The following is an 18,949-nucleotide window of genomic DNA, read 5'->3' on the forward strand; positions in this document are numbered from 1 at the left end:
GGACATGTGTGGGGGCCTGCTGGCAGGTGCCCTGCACTGCTGGGGGGTGGGGTGCAAGGGGACATGAGTGGGGGCCTGCTGGCAGGTGCCCTGTACTGCTGGCGGGTGGGTGTGCAAGGGGACATGAGTGGGGGCCTGCTGGCAGGTGCCCTTCAGTGCTGGGGGGTGGGGGTGCTGGGGGACATGTGTGGGGGCCTGCTGGCAGGTGCCCTGCACTGCTGGGGGTGCGGGTGCAAGGGGACATGAGTGGGACATGTGTGGGGGCCTGCTGGCAGGTGCCCCTCAGTGCTGGGGGGTGGGGGTGCAAGGGGACATGAGTGGGGGCCTGCTGGCAGGTGCCCTGCACTGCTGGGGGGTGGGGGTGCAAGGGGACATGAGTGGGGGCCTGCTGGCAGGTGCCCCTCAGTGCCGGGGGGTGGGGGTGCAAGGGGACATGAGTGGGACATGAGTGGGGGCCTGCTGGCAGGTGCCCTGCACTGCTGGGGGGTGGGGGTGCAAGGGGACATGTGTGGGGGCCTGCTGGCAGGTGCCCCTCAGTGCTGGGGGGTGGGGGTGCTGGGGGACATGTGTGGGGGCCTGCTGGCAGGTGCCCTGCACTGCTGGGGGGTGGGGGTGGAAGGGGTCATGTGTTGGTGATCAGTAGTGCAAGGTGACATGTGGCTTGGCTGGGGGGCATGCCCATGGTGGATGGGCTGCCTGAGGGACATGACCAGGGGTGCAGGGGGACATGTGTGGGGGCCTGCTGGCAGGTGCCCTGCACTGCTGGGGGTGCGGGTGCAAGGGGACATGAGTGGGACATGTGTGGGGGCCTGCTGACAGGTGCCCCTCAGTGCTGGGGGGTGGGGGTGCAAGGGGACATGAGTGGGGGCCTGCTGGCAGGTGCCCTGTACTGCTGGGGGGTGGGTGTGCAAGGGGACATGAGTGGGGGCCTGCTGGCAGGTGCCCTTCAGTGCTGGGGGGTGGGGGTGCTGGGGGACATGTGTGGGGGCCTGCTGGCAGGTGCCCTGCACTGCTGGGGGGTGGGGGTGCAAGGGGACATGAGTGGGACATGTGTCGGCGCCTGCTGGCAGGTGCCCCTCAGTGCTGGGGGGTGGGGGTGCTGGGGGACATGTGTGGGGGCCTGCTGGCAGGTGCCCTGCACTGCTGGGGGGGTGGGGGTGCAAGGGGACATGAGTGGGGGCCTGCTGGCAGGTACCCTGCACTGCTGGGGGGTGGGTGTGCAAGGGGACATGAGTGGGGGCCTGCTGGCAGGTGCCCCTCAGTGGTGGGGGTGCTGGGGGACATGTGTGGGGGCCTGCTGGAAGGCGCCCTGCACTGCTGGGGGGTGGGGGTTCAAGGGGACATGAGTGGGACATGTGTGGGGGCCTGCTGGAAGGTGCCCCTCAGTGCTGGGGGGTGGGGGTACTGGGGGACATGTGTGGGGGCCTGCTGGCAGGTGCTCTGCACTGCTGGGGGGTGGGGGTGCAAGGGGACATGAGTGGGACATGTGTGGGGGCCTGCTGGCAGGTGCCCCTCAGTGCTGGGGGGTGGGGGTGCTGGGGGACATGTGTGGGGGCCTGCTGGCAGGTGCCCTGCACTGCTGGGGGGGTGGGGGGGGCAAGGGGACATGAGTGGGGGCCTGCTGGCAGGTACCCTGCACTGCTGGGGGGTGGGTGTGCAAGGGGACATGAGTGGGGGCCTGCTGGCAGGTGCCCTTCAGTGCTGGGGGTGGGGGTGCTGGGGGACATGTGTAGGGGCCTGCTGGCAGGGGCCCTGCACTGCTGGGGGTGGGGGTGCAAGGGGACATGAGTGGGACATGTGTGGGGGCCTGCTGACAGGTGCCCCTCATTGCTGGGGGGTGGGGGTGCTGGGGGACATGTGTGGGGGCCTGCTGACAGGTGGCCCTCATTGCTGGGGGGTGGGGGTGCTGGGGGACATGTGTGGGGGCCTGCTGACAGGTACCCCTCATTGCCCGGGGGTGGGGGTGCTGGGGGACATGTGTGGGGGCCTGCTGGCAGGTTCCCTGCACTGCTGGGGGGTGGGGGTGCAAGGGGACATGAGTGGGACATGTGTGAGGGCCTGCTGACAGGTGCCCCTCAGTGCTGGGGGCGGGGGTGCTGGGGGACATGTGTGGGTGCCTGCTGGCAGGTGCCCTGCACTGCTGGGGGGTGGGGGTGCAAGGGGACATGTGTGGGACATGAGTGGGGGCCTGTTGGCAGGTGCCCCTCAGTGCTGGGGGGTGGGGGTGCTGGGGGACATGTGTGGGGGCCTGCTGGCAGGTGCCCTGCACTGCTGGGGGGTGGGGGTGCAAGGGGACATGAGTGGGACATGTGTGGGGGCCTGCTGGAAGGTGCCCCTCAGTGCTGGGGGGTGGGGGTGCTGGGGGACATGTGTGGGGGCCTGCTGGCAGGTGCCCTGCACTGCTGGGGGGTGGGGGTGCAAGGGGACATGAGTGGGACGTGTGTCGGGGCCTGCTGGCAGGTGCCCCTCAGTGCTGGGGGGTGGGGGTGCTGGGGGACATGTGTGGGGGCCTGCTGGCAGGTGCCCTGCACTGCTGGGGGTTGGGTGTGCAAGGGGACATGAGTGGGGGCCTGCTGGCAGGTGCCCTTCAGTGCTGGGAGGTGGGGGTGCTGGGGGACATGTGTGGGGGCCTGCTGGCAGGTGCCCTGCACTGCTGGGGGTGCGGGTGCAAGGGGACATGAGTGGGACATGTGTGGGGGCCTGCTGACAGGTGCCCCTCAGTGCTGGGGGGTGGGGGTGCTGGGGGACATGTGTGGGGGCCTGCTGGCAGGTGCCCTGCACTGCTGGGGGTGGGGGTGCAAGGGGACATGAGTGGGACATGAGTGGGGGGCTGTTGGCAGGTGCCCCTCAGTGCTGGGGGGTGGGGGTGCAAGGGGACATGAGTGGGGGCCTGCTGGCAGGTGCCCCTCAGTGCTGGGGGGTGGGGGTGCAAGGGGACATGAGTGGGGGTCTGCTGGCAGGTGCCCTGCACTGCGGGGGGGGGGGGTGTGCAAGGGGACATGAGTGGGGGCCTGCTGGCAGGTGCCCATCAGTGCTGGGGGGTGGGTGTGCAAGGGGACATGAGTGGGGGCCTGCTGGCAGGTGCCCCTCAGTGGTGGGGGGTGGGGGTGCAAGGGGACATGAGTGGGGGCCTGCTGGCAGGTGCCCTGCACTGCTGGGGGGTGGGGGTGCAAGGGGACATGAGTGGGGGCCTGCTGGCAGGTGCCCCTCAGTGCCGGGGGGTGGGGGTGCAAGGGGACATGAGTGGGACATGAGTGGGTGCCTGCTGGCAGGTGCCCTGCACTGCTGGGGGGTGGGGGTGCAAGGGGACATGTGTGGGGGCCTGCTGGCAGGTGCCCTGCACTGCTGGGGGGTGGGGTGCAAGGGGACATGAGTGGGGGCCTGCTGGCAGGTGCCCTGTACTGCTGGGGGGTGGGTGTGCAAGGGGACATGAGTGGGGGCCTGCTGGCAGGTGCCCTTCAGTGCTGGGGGGTGGGGGTGCTGGGGGACATGTGTGGGGGCCTGCTGGCAGGTGCCCTGCACTGCTGGGGGTGCGGGTGCAAGGGGACATGAGTGGGACATGTGTGGCGGCCTGCTGGCAGGTGCCCCTCAGTGCTGGGGGGTGGGGGTGCAAGGGGACATGAGTGGGGGCCTGCTGGCAGGTGCCCTGCACTGCTGGGGGGTGGGGGTGCAAGGGGACATGAGTGGGGGCCTGCTGGCAGGTGCCCCTCAGTGCCGGGGGGTGGGGGTGCAAGGGGACATGAGTGGGACATGAGTGGGGGCCTGCTGGCAGGTGCCCTGCACTGCTGGGGGGTGGGAGTGCAAGGGGACATGTGTGGGGGCCTGCTGGCAGGTGCCCCTCAGTGCTGGGGGGTGGGGGTGCTGGGGGACATGTGTGGGGGCCTGCTGGCATGTACCCTTCACTGCTGGGGGGTGGGGGTGGAGGGGGTCATGTGTTGGTGATCAGTAGTGCAAGGTGACATGTGGCTTGGCTGGGGGGCATGCCCATGGTGGATGGGCTGCCTGAGGGACATGACCAGGGGTGCAGGGTAGTCCCCTGTGGTGTGGGCTGTCTGCAGGGGCCGTGCAGGGTGTAGAGGGAACACCTGGGAGGACCCACACTGCCAATTCACGTGTAGGACTCCCCTGCACCCCAGATATACACATACCCCACTCGCACAGGGCTGGTCGCGTGTGAAACTTCCCGCGCACCCCCGAAATACACGTACCCCGCTCGCCCAAGGCCAATCGCATGTGAAACTTCCCGCGCACCCCAGATTTACACGTACCCAGGCCAATCGCGTGTGAAACTTCACGCGAACCCCAGGAATACACGCACCCCACTCGCACAGGGCCTATCGCGTGTGAAACTTCCTGCGAACCCCAGATTTACACGCAACCCGCTCGCCCAAGGCCAATCGCGTGTGAAACTTCCCGCCCACCCCCGAAATACACGCACACGCTATTTTTGACACAGCGGGTGTTCGTGTTTGTCGCGTACCCCTTTGCACGTCATTTGTCCTAGAGGGCCACAGTATGGGACAATCATCATAGCTGTATATACATGCTTTTTGTTAGTGCACATTTTGGACGCTACCGCCTGCCTTCATGTGGCGTACATGTTTAGACCTGTGCGCGTCTTCGCCGGCGCATTGGTTTGCCCTATTGGATTCCATGAATACGTGTTGTAGGCGAGCGTGTGGGCGTTCCGCGCACTTGCCTCCTGTACTTCCCCCATGACGCCCACATTTTCACGCGTTGTTCCCTATTCCACGTGTCACGCCCGTGTTACGCTTACTTTTGTTATGTGCGCCGCGCTATGTGCGCTTTCGCTGTGGCCGTAGCGCACACCGTTAGATGCCGGCGTGCGCCACACAGATTTTCAGCGCACATCCCAGATTTTACTCGCGCACGGACTTCCATGAATCGATGTGCATGGGTTTTGCTGCGATTTTCGCACTTGCACTGCGATTCGCACGGTTTCGCACGCTTGCGCAGGAATTTTCAGCGCACATTAATTCCATGAATCGGCCTGAGAGTGTTGAGACAAACTTATCTCCGATTTGTTCCATGGGTGTTTTAGTAAGTGTTTTTGTTTTATGTTGTCATATGGATGTTTTCTGTTTATTATGTGGGTTTCCGTCACGTCAGAAGTGGATAACTATATGGTAGCAGCTGGCTCTGATTCCACTCCCAAATCAAGGCTTAAAGGAGCATGATTGCAGCTGTATGTTATTCGGTCTGTTAGGAAATCTTTTGCGCTATGCATTTTAATTGCAGAATTGGGAATATAGAAGGGAGAAAGGTAGAAGCAGGGGAAACTAGTTGCTAGATGAATAAATTGACGTTTCGTTCATGGAACGTTAAAGGGCTAAATAATCCCAGGAAAAGGAAGGAAGTTTTAATGAGACTAAAAAGGGAAAAAGGTGGATGTTGTCCTTCTACAAGACACCCATTTATTAGAAGAATCGAAAAATCTAATGAACAATACATTATATAACAAGATACTGTTAAACTGTTATGTTTATAAATCAAGAGGAGTGGGAATACTATTTTGTAAAGGGTTAAATATGAGTGAGGAGAGTGTGATTGTGGATGATGAAGGAAGGGTGATTCTGGTTGATGTAAAGTATGAGGGTAATGTAATTACAATATGATCCATTTATGGTCCCTGTGCTGCGGGGAACCGTTTTTTAAAATAAAAATAACATCTCTGTTGCAGAATGTGTGTTGGGAGCACATTATATTGGGGGGAGATTTTCATTGTCTCCTTAACCACAAGTTGGACAATTCGGCACAGTGACGATATATGGCAGAAAGTACAAGCAGAGTGTTTGGTGAACTTTTGCATAGTCTTGATTTAGTCGATATATGGAGATCTTTGCATCCTAGGGAGAGGGAGCATTTTTTCCTCTCACCAGTTCTTGATTCGTAGTCCAGAATTGATTATTTTTTAATTTCTGAAAGACTCATTGAAAAGGCTACTAGCGTAAAGATAATGGAACAAGGCCTATCAGACACTTCTTTGATTATGCTGAAGTTGGAACTGGGAGATGTACGGTCAACTGCATCAAGAGGGCGTTTAAAAACATACATATTAAAGGATTAGGAAGTACTGACATCCCTGAAATCATTTGTCAGGACCTTTTATGAAATAAATAAAGGCTCAGCTGCTAGCTAGTGGCCTGGGATTGTTTTAAGGCGGCTGTTCGGGAGAATTGATAAATATTACAGCACATGCATGAAAATTGGGGATGATGGAATTGAAACGTTTGGAGGATAGGTTAGGAAAGTGGCAGAAGAAATATCAATTATCAAGAAACAGTGAAGACAAGGCAGAGACAGATAGAGCGTGTGAATCCCTGAAGAGCAAAATGGATATACAGAGTGAGAAAGTTCTATTTTTTATGATGCAGAAGTATTGGGAGCAGGGAGACAAGGGTGGTAGATTGCCTACCAACAAATTGAAGGGTTTGGTCGAGAAAGCCTAAGTCCAGAAAATAGTGAATGAGCAGGGGATATCAATGCTTAAAGGGAGGAGATATGTGAATGTTTCAGGAATTTGTATGTGCCTTTATATGCAGAAACCCAATTTCTGACATCAGACAGCCTAGAAGAGTTTTTTGGGAAGATTAATTTGCCAAAATTGACTGCGGAACAAGCCATAACCATTGATCAGCCAATTAGGGAGGAGGAGATATTAAGAGCAATTGATCAACTTAATATAGGTAAATCGACGGGCCTGCATGGGCTGCCAGTTCAGTTTTACTTGGTCCTGAATTAGCTCCATTACTATGTAACCTGTATAATTATTTCATGACAGAAGGGGTTATGTGCCCAACGATGCGAGAGGCGTGTATCACAGTAATTCAAAAACCAGGTAGAGATCATATAAAATGTGAGAATTACAGGCCAATATCATTATTAAATGTGGACACAAAAATATTTACTAGAATATTGACTAATTGGTTAGACATGTATATTGGTGGACTGATTGAACATTTCCAGGTTGAGTTTATGCGTGGGAGGCATGGTTACGATCACATTAGAACTATCATGAATGTATTGGGGCTTCCTAAGTATGAGGTAAGGGACATGCTACTAATCTTTATGGATGCAGAGGAGGCATTTGATCGGATCAATTGTTTTTTTTAGACTATACGCTTAAAAAGATGGAATTTGGGAATGCCTTTTTCAGAACCATTAAAGCTTTACATTCATCCATTAGTGCAAAAATATGGGTAAATGGAGAACTCTCTGCTTCCTTTCTTTTGACTAGGGGTATTAGACAGGGTTGCCAGCTGTCGCCTTATCTTTTTAACCTGGCATTAGAGCCCTTGTTAGCCTATATTAGAGAGGAACAATGTCTACTGGGGCTTAGAGTTGGGGAAAAGAAAATCAAAGTGTTATGTTTTGCCGATGACATGACAATAATACTGTCTAACCCTAAGGAGGGGGGGATACACTTAAGATTATGTATGAGGAGGTGGGCCGACTGTCAGGTCACAAAATTAATTGGGAGAAGTCAGTGGTTTTCCCGTTGGATTTTAACCAACTAAGGAGTGATTTGAACTCGTGGAATACAGGAATGGTGAAGTATTTCGGGGGTCCATCGGGTTGGAGATTTGAAGAAGATGGTGGAATTTAATGTAGCTAAGATAATAGATGTACTCCAGAAGGATGTGTTAAAATGGAGTTGGTTAGTGCTTAATGTTTGGGTGAAGATTAATGCAATAAAAATGGTACTTTTGCCCAAAGTTCTTTATATCATTCAGTCTATCCCACTAAAGTTTACAAAGAAGGTTATTAGACGTATTGACAAAGTCTTTCAGAATTTTCTTTGGGGTGAAGGCAAGAGGACTAGGATTCCACTGTACGTTCTGAAATGGGCAGTGCGACAGGGGGGCTTTGGCTACCCCAATTTGGAAAATTATTGTAAGGGGTTTGTACTGAAGAAATCAGCAATATACTTTGATGGGAAGGATAATGACATGCCATTATGGAAGATTATAGAGAAAGACACATTTTTGCCATACACTCTGCAAGATCTATATACAATGGGGAAGATGCCTAATCTAGTTACCAAATTGCCCACTATAGAAATGACTGGAGATGCTTTGAGAACTTTTATGACCACTAGAGGAGAAAATAATTGGATTCATTATGCTGCATTGTTGTGGCACAACCTGGGGCTACAGATTGGAAATAAGACCTTGTGCTGGCGGAGTTGGGTAAAGAAAGGTATTTTAAGGGTATGTGATATGTGGAAAGATGGACAAATTATTCCTTTTGAGTTACTCGGAAGGTACTTTGGACTAGGGAAAAGAGAACACACGCGTTATAGAGAATAGGAGTCCGTACTACCAGAAAGATAGGGGATGTTAGATAGCCCTATGAAAGAGAGAACAAAGGTTTGCAGCGTATTTCAATCTTCTCCGTGTATGGTATTGACCTATCTGAAAATGATGCCGATGGACAGTTCATGTGTGAATGCATGAGAGAAGTTGCGGAAGGCACAGGTGAAGGAGTTAGACATGGCCATATCTGTAATGGAGTGGGATAGCCTGATGAGAACTGGCACAAATTCGAAGATGGATTTGAACTTGCGATATGTGCGTCAAAGGATTCTGTGTCGCCTATACTGGACCCCTGCATGGATGGTTAGCTTAAGTATGGCTGATGACGACTCATGCTGGGGTTGTGGCCAAAATGGGGGTGCCTTATTACACATGCTTTGGGAATGTCCAAGAGTGGTAGGTTTCTGGGATGATGTTCTGAGCAGATTGGACTTAATACTGAGAGTTGCACTGCCAATTCTTCTGTCAAATACCGGGAGATGTGTAGTAGCTCGAGAGTATAGTGGGTGGATTAATACCCTTTCCCCATCCTACCTTGTAGGATATTTACATGCTACCTCCCCACCCCTTTTCCCACACAAATACTTTCTTACACGATAACAGACAACGGACTAGCACCGGAGCCATTTACCTGACATGTACCAACACACGGGTCAGGGAGAGTCAGGCAATTGACAATAACCATGTACACCTGAAAGCCCTTTATCTTCCCCACAGGGATAAAAGGCGGAGCACGAAAGCACATTTTGAGCAAGGCCGAATGCACGAGGAGACAGCTACACCAAACCGGCAGTTCAAAAGGAGACGAAAGGCACTGAGACCTGGAAGGACGACGAAGGTGGAGTTGTTCTTGCCCTTTTCAACTCAGATCTGCGAAGCCTACGAAAGGGAAAGCAATAGACTAGGGGTTACAGCTGGTGTGCAGAGCAACAGATGTCAGTGGTACACGGGGGACTCCCGCTTTGATAATGCAGACGGAGAGGCAAGCTGGCTACCGTGGTACTATCCTTGACTCCAAAGATCAGAGAAGCCAACGGGTTCAACACAACCAGTGAGTCAGAGGAAGCTGATAGCAAACCGAACTGTGTTTAGCCCAAGGTTGCAGGTAGCAACATTTTTAAATGCAAGGAACTTGAAATAAGAATGAACTTGTTTGTGTGTTTGAACTTTAAAGAAAGCCCCAAGGTCCTTGTGCAGAGGGGTCCTGCGCCATGTGGGAATTCATTCGAAAGACTCTGACCGGGATCTGTTTTGAAACTACAAGAACCAGGAGGCCCTAGGAAGGGATGGCGAGAGGCACCAGAGTGGTCCTACAAGGGTCACGTCAAATCCCTTGTACAATGGAAAGTCTATAGCCTGTTGCCAGAGGAATGCTAGGGGAAGGGAAACCCACTTACCGATAAGATTATGAACTGTGGAATAAGGCAAGTGTGAACCCGACAGAGGGAGGCTGACAGAAAGGTAGGAGAAGGAAAACCCCACTTTCTGATGAAAAGGAACAATACATGAACTGTGTCAAAAAGGTACATGAACTGTGTTAAAGAAAGGCTGTACTGAACCTGACCGAGGGAGGCCCAAGTTGAAAGTTTGAGATAAAACGAGTTAACTGTGAACAGTATGTTAAAGCGGCTATATGAACCCGACGGAGGGATGCCAAAGGGAGAGCCAACTAGAGTGAATCCTGTACTGTGATGAAGCAAGTTGAACTGCGTATCAGACAAGAGTGTACCCGGCCGAGGGTTATCCACAAGGAGAAGTTGTTCAAAAGGACATTAAGGCCGTAGTGAACCTGACGGAGGGAGGCCCAATTTGCAAGGAGGATATGAGCCCGACGGAGGGAGATCCTAGGGGGAAGAGCAATCACCCAAGGTACAAGAGTACCAAAATAATCTTTTGTTTGTTTGTTTATTACTTTGAATCAGCAAGCCTTCAACTGATTTTTCCAGGAAAGAGATTTAGCCTCTGAAGGTTTTATTAGTGTTGAACTGGAACTGTGAACCTCGTGCTGACGAGGCCAAGGGGTGTGCTATGCTCGAGAGTCCCACCTTGTCCCAGGCTTCAAATGTGGGAAAGGGAGACCCAGCCATACCATCCTGATTTATCAGTTTGTGAACACTTCTTTCTTTTCTGGTGAACATTTTCCCACACTCTGTTTGTAATTTAGTAGTAAGTATTGGCAATAGTTATTTTAGTATAAGACCTTTTTATTTGACAAGACGCCACGAGGACTGCCTTATTATTATTTGATGTACGTAGCTTGCTCCCTTCTTAGATTTAGGTTTAGATTAGGCGTTTATCTCACCCATTATGAAGTTCAACAAACACCCTTGAACTGTGATCACTTGTGTCTATCTTTACTGTTGCCTACTGGGCCTATGCTGAACTTTGCCCACTGTGCCTTTGTATAATTTAGTCACTGCAGCCCACTGTGCATATGCTGAATTTTGCCCACTGTGCCATTGTGTAACTTAGTCTCTGTAGCCCACTGCACACTGCAGCCCACTCTGCATATGCTGAATTTTGCCCACTGTGCCATTGTATAACGTAGTCTCTGTAGCCCACTGTGCCTATGCTACTTGAACCTTAGTCTTTGTAGCCTATTGAGCTTATACTACTTGAACCTTAGTCACTGTAGCCCACTGTGCCTATGCTACCTGAACTTTAGTCATTGTAGCCCCTTAGTCATTGTAGCCCACTGTGCCTATGCTACCTGAACCTTAGTCATTGTAGCCCACTGTGCCTATGCTACCTGAACTTTAGTCATTGTAGCCCACTGTGCCTATGCTACCTGAACTTTAGTCATTGTAGCCCCTTAATCATTGTAGCCCACTGTGCCTATGCTACCTGAACCTTAGTCATTGTAGCCCACTGTGCCTATGCTACCTGAACCTTAGTCATTGTAGCCCACTGTGCCTATGCTACCTGAACTTTAGTCATTGTAGCCCCTTAATCATTGTAGCCCACTGTGCCTATGCTACATGAACCTTAGTCATTGTAGCCCACTGTGCCTATGCTACCTGAACCTTAGTCATTGTAGCCCACTGTGCCTATGCCATTTTCTGCCCAGTGTGCCCATTTGAAGTAGCCTATCCAGCTTACTGTGCTTATTGGAGCCTAGTTTCCACATCATGAGTAGCACACCCCGCAGCCTGCTATTGTACTTACACCTCCTAATTATCTTCCACCTGAGAGAGGACGGTAGCTTCCCCACAGTGTTCACAAGAGTTTTAAACAATTTTTCCATGACCTCCCCAGCTACCGATACCAGTATGGAACACCCGGATCTGAGTACCGCAACAGAGTTTCCTAGTAACCCATGTAGTCTACTCCGCAGAAATTCCAGGCTTAGAGCTAGACTCTCGAGACTTCATGAGCCCCTGACTAGAACCCTACCTCCCACCAACAAAAGATCGAACATCCAGAAGGCAAATATCGTCCATCTCAATAGCCTGAGACCTCTCCCCACCTTTATCAATACTGAACCGTCTCATCTGACGCCCCCCCCTCAAAGGAGGACTAATAAATGCCAGATCCCTGACAGCACATGCCACAGACATTTGCGACTTGATAGTGCTCGACAACTTGGACTCCCGGAAGACTATACAATATTCAGGCAAGACAGATCCAATATGTGCGGTGGCGGCATTGCTATCATTGCAAAGACTAGCTTAGGTATGAGAATTATGCCTACCATAGCTTCCGATTCATTTGCAACGCTCACCATCAAACTTCCATTAGTTAGCTCTTAATCACTAACCATCCACCTCATCTATAGACCTTCTGGACCCATAGGGACATTTGAGGAGGGCATCCACAACTTACTCTCTAACAACCTTAAAACCTCCTCCCAACTACTTGTCCTAGGGGACTTCAACTTGGGTTTCAATGACCCTCTAGATAAAAATGCCACCATCATTGTCAATTCCCTTTCCAACTTGGGTATAACGCAAAAAACTCTAGATCCCACTCACAATAAAGAGAGAATCCTTGATTGGCTAGCAGACTACAACTGCACCGCCAATATCAAAGCTATTGTCCCTCAACCCTGGACAGACCATTTCTTCTTGTCATTTGAATTATCTACCTCAGACCACCTCCACCAGTATCTATCATGGCCCCGCCATGTCTAACAAGAAATAAAAAGAGCATCACCAGAGATAAAGTGATCCCGGCGATTCCACCCATCCTCAACGGTTTAGAGGATCATTTAGACCCAGGAACATTAGTCAATGAGTATAACAAAATTATGTTAAGCACCCTTGATAACATTGCACCCCTGAAACTTAGACCAAGTAAACCTAAATCTCACCTAAATAAATGGTTTACCCCTGAACTAAAGGATCTGTGACTACTTAAGAGGAGTTGCGAAACAGCGTGGAGGCTTATCCCTTCAGAAGATAATAAAATGAAATTATCAGAAATCTCCTCCCAATATAAAAAAGAAATCCATTTGGGCAAACAGAACTCATTCAATAAACGTATATCCAATGCCAATTCAAGCATGAGGGAACTGTTCACCATCCTCAAGGAATTAGAGTCACCCACCCCCATTCCGGATATATGCTCCAAAGATAAAACTTGGTGCTCTGATATTCAACAAGCCTTATCAAATAAAATCTCCTTACTCCAAACGAAAATAGCCAAAAAGAAAGCCTCCCTTACACAACCATCTAAGACTCACAACCCAATTATAGACCTTGCTCCAAAGGTACAAGACCCAGCTGCACGATTTATGTTCTCCAAAACTTCTATCCTTGAGGTGGAGAAAATCATCTTCTCTCTCAAGCCGTCAAATTGTCAGGGCGATACCTGCCCTGCTCAGCTCATAAAAGATGCTGCTAAGGAAATTTCCCCGTTTATTGCAAAACTTGTCAACTCCTCATTCACGTCCAGCATTGTGCCCACCAATCTAAAACAATCTTGGGTACTACCACTGCTCAAAAAGCAAATGCTAGAACCTCTTATATCCACAAACTACTGCCCCATCACGACAGTCCCCTTTCTGCTTAAAATCCTGGATAAGATTGCATATAATCAAATCCAAAGTTTTCTGGAACAACACAAACTCTTTGGATAGCGCCAATCAGGATTCCGTCCCCAACACGGCACAGAGCCTGCCCTCATTGATCTGAAGGCACAAATAGATGAACTAAGAGATAAAGGAAAAATGGCTCTCCTCTTGCTGCTGGACCTCTCAGCGGCATTTGACCTCCTGGACCATGGGGTACTTTGTAGCCATTTAGACTCTGCCGCACATTTCTCCAGAGAGGCCATAACTTGGATTGAATACTTTCTTAGCGATAGGACCATGAGGGTGTTCTCCCCATCGGCAGCGACTGACCCAATCCCCATCTTGTGCGGAGTTCCTCAGGGCTCTTGTGTCTCCCCGACTCTATACAACATATTTACTCAGCCCCTTTTTGATGATCTGGAACTTCTCGGTATCACCTACACTAACTATGCAGATGATGCCGAGATTCTCCTCTCACTTTCTGGGGATTATAATAAGGATTTGGCCTTGGTAAATAGGGTGTATATCATCGTCCAGGCATGGATGGCAACCCACGGTCTATGCCTGAACGATGATAAAACAGAGCTTATCATCCTAGGGACTCATTCTAACCTCAAAAAACTAAGCCAGGACTATACCTCATTTGAAATTGATGGTAATATCATCAAGGTATCTAAAGAGGTGAAGACACTTGGTTTCTATCTGGATGCCACCCTCTCCTTCGACAAACAGGTGAAGTCTTTGGCTTCTGCCACCGCTTAGACATGCAAGCTCATTAGAGCAGGCAAACACTTTCTCTCTGACAACAACTGCCTTATTTTAGCGAGAGCATTAATCCTCTCAAGGCTCGACTATTGTAATGCCCTCTACATTGGAGCCAGTAAATCTTTCACCCATCGAAATCAAATCTTACAAAATAACGCCTTGCGAGCTGCCCTCTGTGTGTCTAAAAGATTGCATATTTCAAAGATCAGGCGCCAAAACAACTGGCTGTCCACCCAAAATAATATCCACTTAAAAGTAGCGTCCCTTGTTCACAAAGCCCTGAATAATGCCGCACCGACCTATCTCACAAAAAGAAACCACACGCGCCCAGCTAGAACCTCTAATGCTAATAGCCTCATCATACCAAGATTTAGGTTAACCAAGGCGGGGGGGTAGCAGCTTCCAGGTTCGAGCAGCCCAATTATGGAACTCACTGCCCCACCCTCTACGCGAGGAGCAGCCCTTTCCGAAATTCAGATCCAACTACATTAATCTGCTGAGGTCTGCTAATGATTAGCCCATTAGCGCCCACTCATCCCCACGAGACCTTAGCAGAGACACATTACTATACTGCTTTTTTTTTGCTCTTATGGACCTCCTCACTCTGCCCACCTGGCCGATGAGCTAATGTCCATTTAGTGCTTGTACATAAACTGTCCCTATTGTACTTTGCACTCATTTTGCCTGTTTGTAAACTGCAATTGCCGTCTACCTGTAATATCTTGTATTTTGTATCTTATTCTCTGTATGTAACCCATGACCCTACCATGTAACTTAAGTTTTGCATTTTCTGTACTACTGCGCCCGGCTACCTTCGGGTCTGGTGCGCATTATAAGTGAATAAAACAAACACACACACACAAACAAACTGTTGCCAACATGAGTTCCTTACAGGTGTTAAGGCCATTAGCACCCTAGTTTACCAAAGCTGCAACCCAGGGTGCTAAAAAAAAGGTTTTTCATTCCTACAATGGGACGCGCGCAGCGCCCCGTTATAGGAAGGAAAAACCTTCACCAACATGGCCGCCATGGAAAGGGAAGGTGGGGCTGCGTACGCCCCTCTTCCCTTTTCATGGCAGCCGTTGTGAGCAGAGAGGATGGTGCGGCCACCCCAGCCGCAATAAGGTAAGTTTAGGGGAAAGGCGGAATTAAACATTTTAAAAAAGGGGACCAGGGCATGGGGGCAATATGGCAGTGCTGGGAGCCGGCTGTCAAGCGGCTAGGAACACAGGCTGACACTGGCGGTTCAAGCCTGCGTTCCAAGCCACCTGATTGGCTGGCTCCCCCTGCTGGGTGCTAATGCTTATTTAAGCCTTGTCTAATGTGAGTGCACATGCTCCACCCCTGAAAGAACTCAATAATGATTTTGACTGCCCCTAGTAATTTATGAAGCAGAATAGGCATTCTATTAAAGGAATGGATACTTGATTAAATGCAACAATCCTTTCTTATTTTATTTCACGCAGCAATAAGAAGTGCACAAAAACAAAACAATGCATAACATGATGTATAACTTAACATCTATCTCTCTCTGGACCACAAGTCCCAGAGTTCTGAAAAGCTGCTCTTTCAGATTATTCACCCCAAGCTAGCTCTACAAAAGCCCCATGAACACCAACCGTGTCTTCTTTTTGCCACTGCTACTTAAGACACCAAATGCAGCAGAAATATGATAATGCCAAATACAGTCTACATGAACCTAGCAAGAACTGGCCTCCTGTTGTCTCCTCCACAAGGGTCAAAAGAACTGCTGCCCGGCGTAGGTGCCCCATGATTGATCTGCTGACAAAAATAAACCAAAGGGAGGGTTAGTCAGTCGGGATAATTCTCACCTCTGTGCCAGTAATAGAATCCCTATTCGCCTTTTTAAATTAATAGGAGTAATCAACATTCTATAGCATGGCAAGGAAGCTTTCTATTATTCAACTTCAAAGCTCTGTAATTACAATAGAAGAGAAATGCACAATTAGCTTACAGCAGAAGGTACGGAACACTCTGTCCCATGACCTGCACTGAGGAAGTCTGAAAAGTCTAGCCACACCACAAAAGGCTTAAGAAAATATAGCCACTCTAGCCAATGGATGCACAAAAGCAGAAACTACCATGCCAGGTAAGGACATCACCCATCTAGCTATAGTGGGACAAGAAACTGCGCAACCGGAATGTCTAAAGGAAAGAAACAACTGGTCACAAGACCTACACAGAGCAGTGGCTCGGGCCCTCATAAAATCACAAACATCGCACCTCACACAACGCTTGACAGTCCAGAAACTCTGGAAAATAATGAGTGAAAAAAGAGCCCTGGTCCTACAAGAAATACAAAAGCTGATCCCCCCTCTGAGGTAAAATGCCTGCCTTGGATATCTGAAGTGATAACATTGGACATGCATTGGAAGGATACCAAACACATCAACACAAGCAGTTTAGCAGGAAGCTGCTGCAAAGCCAAGTCATGATTATCCAGTCAACCTTTAAACAAGGAGAACAACAGTCACATCCCAGAGGCAATAGTATTGTGGTTGGAGCGGAATCACAATTCAAAAACCCTTGATTGAGCAACAGATTAAATGATGAGCCCCAGAGACCATGTTTTCACTGGCAGATGTGAAGAAGAGACAGCAGAATGATGTTTATACACAGTATGGTAAGCTGATGAAGAAGCGAGTGAGGCTAGAAAATGTACCACCTGTATCATATCATATCTGCAGTGTAGGAGTTGATGGGTTAAAGGGACTTTGAATTACAGGGGCTTATTAGTTTAGCATGCACATTTAGTTTTACATGTAGTTTTAGTGTGAGTTTTAGTGTGGGCTTTATACAGAAATTCAGAAATGCAGAAATACAAACATATGCAAGACATATGTTGCCAATGCAACCGGCGCGTGCCAGATTGGAAATGCACAGAGTTCTGCAATGCAGAGCATGCTTTAAATTGCATATTATTTCAGGATATTTCAATTGACTGAATTGCACTTCACTATTACTAATATGCATGAACATACTAGCTTAATCCAATCCCAGTTAACAAACTGAATCCCATATCCTTAATATTTAGTGCAAATTAGTCTATATGCAAATAACCTGAATCCAACTTTGAAATGCATGAGGCTCTGTTTCAATGGAAAAATAAACTTGCAGGCTAGATTCATGCTGGGTGGTGAAAACATGAAATTCCGCTCTACTGAAAAGAACTATTGTAGAGTCAGGAAGCGAAAGGAAGAGATGTAACATGTTGTTCAGCAAGACAGTTATTTTCAATGGAGAAAAACACTTAGCAGATCGGATGATGTGGGTGGATCTAGATGGGAGGTATTTTCTTTGAGCGGCAGGAAGGGGTAATAAAAGGACTTGAGTGGGTGTAGCTGGGGAAGACATCCTCGAATGCTGGGCTGAGATGAGCTGGCAGGCAGACATCCTGAGAGGGACAGTGAATTGCAGGACAGAGTCCAGTGCTGGCAGGCTTCCTGGTGCCATGGCAGTCCTTATCTGTGGACAAGCAGACTGATGGGGATTTCCCATTGTCCAGCTGAGACAGAAATATTGCCAACTTCTAGGTTAATATAGGTCAAAAGTGAGGGGGCTCAAGTGCCTGTCGATCAGTTAGTCAGAGAAATAGGTCATGTCATTGTAAGTGCTGGCAATGTCAAAAGTGCATGCAATTTCAAATTTACATGAATGTCTTTGCGGTTTGTTCTCTTGTTTCACAAAATATAATTATTGCCAAGTTTCTAGCTATCAAGGTCGGATTGGTAAGACTGGCCACAGCTCATTCTATTTTTGAAATGTGTCATTGCTCATTGTAACAAACTCGCACTGAGAAATCCGTTCCATGTATAATTGTTCCCATGTGTAATTGGTAATTTCATCTGTTATGATAAAACCGCACATCACAAAACTACATGGTATTCTGGTAGATTTTTGTGGCAGTTGGTCATTTGGTTTGATCTGCACACATAGAAAAGTGCACGATAATAAATGTTTCCAAGTGAGATAACTGCTGTGAACTATCTAGTTAGAGAGTGAATGAATGCGTGATGTTTCAATTTGTTGTTTGTGATTTTGCAAGTCAGCCACAATGCTGTGAGGCGGGAAAGTATTAGTTACCCCCCGGAGTGTACCAAGTCCAGTATTTTGTTAGAAGAAGTACTGTGATAAAAAACCGTTGTTAGGCAATATTCTGAGGTTAGTCTCACAAATGTAAAAAAGAAACACCCCAACGAGTTACCAGAAGGGATACTACCACCAAACATACCACAACATTAGGTATAACCCCAAAATATATCCCACAGCAGGAATGAGAACCAAAAACGATGTATCGGACCAGCGAATCTATGAGCGGCAGGATGCCTGTTGGGCCCGGAAAGTGCTGAGATCCCTAGCCTAGTGGATGAGCTCTGCAGCCACCTCTGACTCGGAAGCCGCCTCTTCTCTGGAGCAGATCTACTTCTGACTCCCTCTCAACCCTCCAGGCAAGGGGAATCATCAAAAATCTTATTCAGAAGCAGCACCCTGAGCTTGGTAATGAGAATGGCAAAATCCTGGACCAGCCACAAAGCTATCAAAAAACAAGTTTGAGCAAGTACGAGAGAGTACGCAGAGCCCTCTCTGGGGCTTGCTTCTGAATGTGCAACAGGGCCCAGGCAAACATTGTGATAGGAGGAAATGCATACAGTATGCTGTTCCCAGACCTGGAAAGCACGTCCGTCACTACCACAAAGGGGCCTGGATGCTAAATGAGAAACCTGGGGAGATGTCTGGGTGTTCCCTCTGGATTTGAATAGGTCACACTGGAAAGGAACCAAATGGTTCTGACGGAATATAAAACCAGGCCTTTTTG

General features: G+C 49.5%; 1 long non-coding RNA gene and 1 pseudogene across 1 annotated transcript in view; both read left to right on the forward strand.

Annotated features, from left to right (window-relative positions):
* Nucleotides 1–18,949, forward strand: part of LOC138527614 (uncharacterized) — a 278,990-nt gene that overhangs the window by 16,751 nt on the left and 243,290 nt on the right. The gene's annotated exons all lie outside the window — the stretch shown is intronic.
* LOC138527522 (aurora kinase B-A-like) overlaps nucleotides 5,550–18,949 on the forward strand; it is a 43,925-nt pseudogene continuing 30,525 nt past the window's right edge.

Source organism: Ambystoma mexicanum, chromosome 14 (genome assembly GCF_040938575.1).
Source record: "Ambystoma mexicanum isolate Mex_15411 chromosome 14, UKY_AmexF1_1, whole genome shotgun sequence".
NCBI lineage: Eukaryota > Metazoa > Chordata > Amphibia > Caudata > Ambystomatidae > Ambystoma > Ambystoma mexicanum.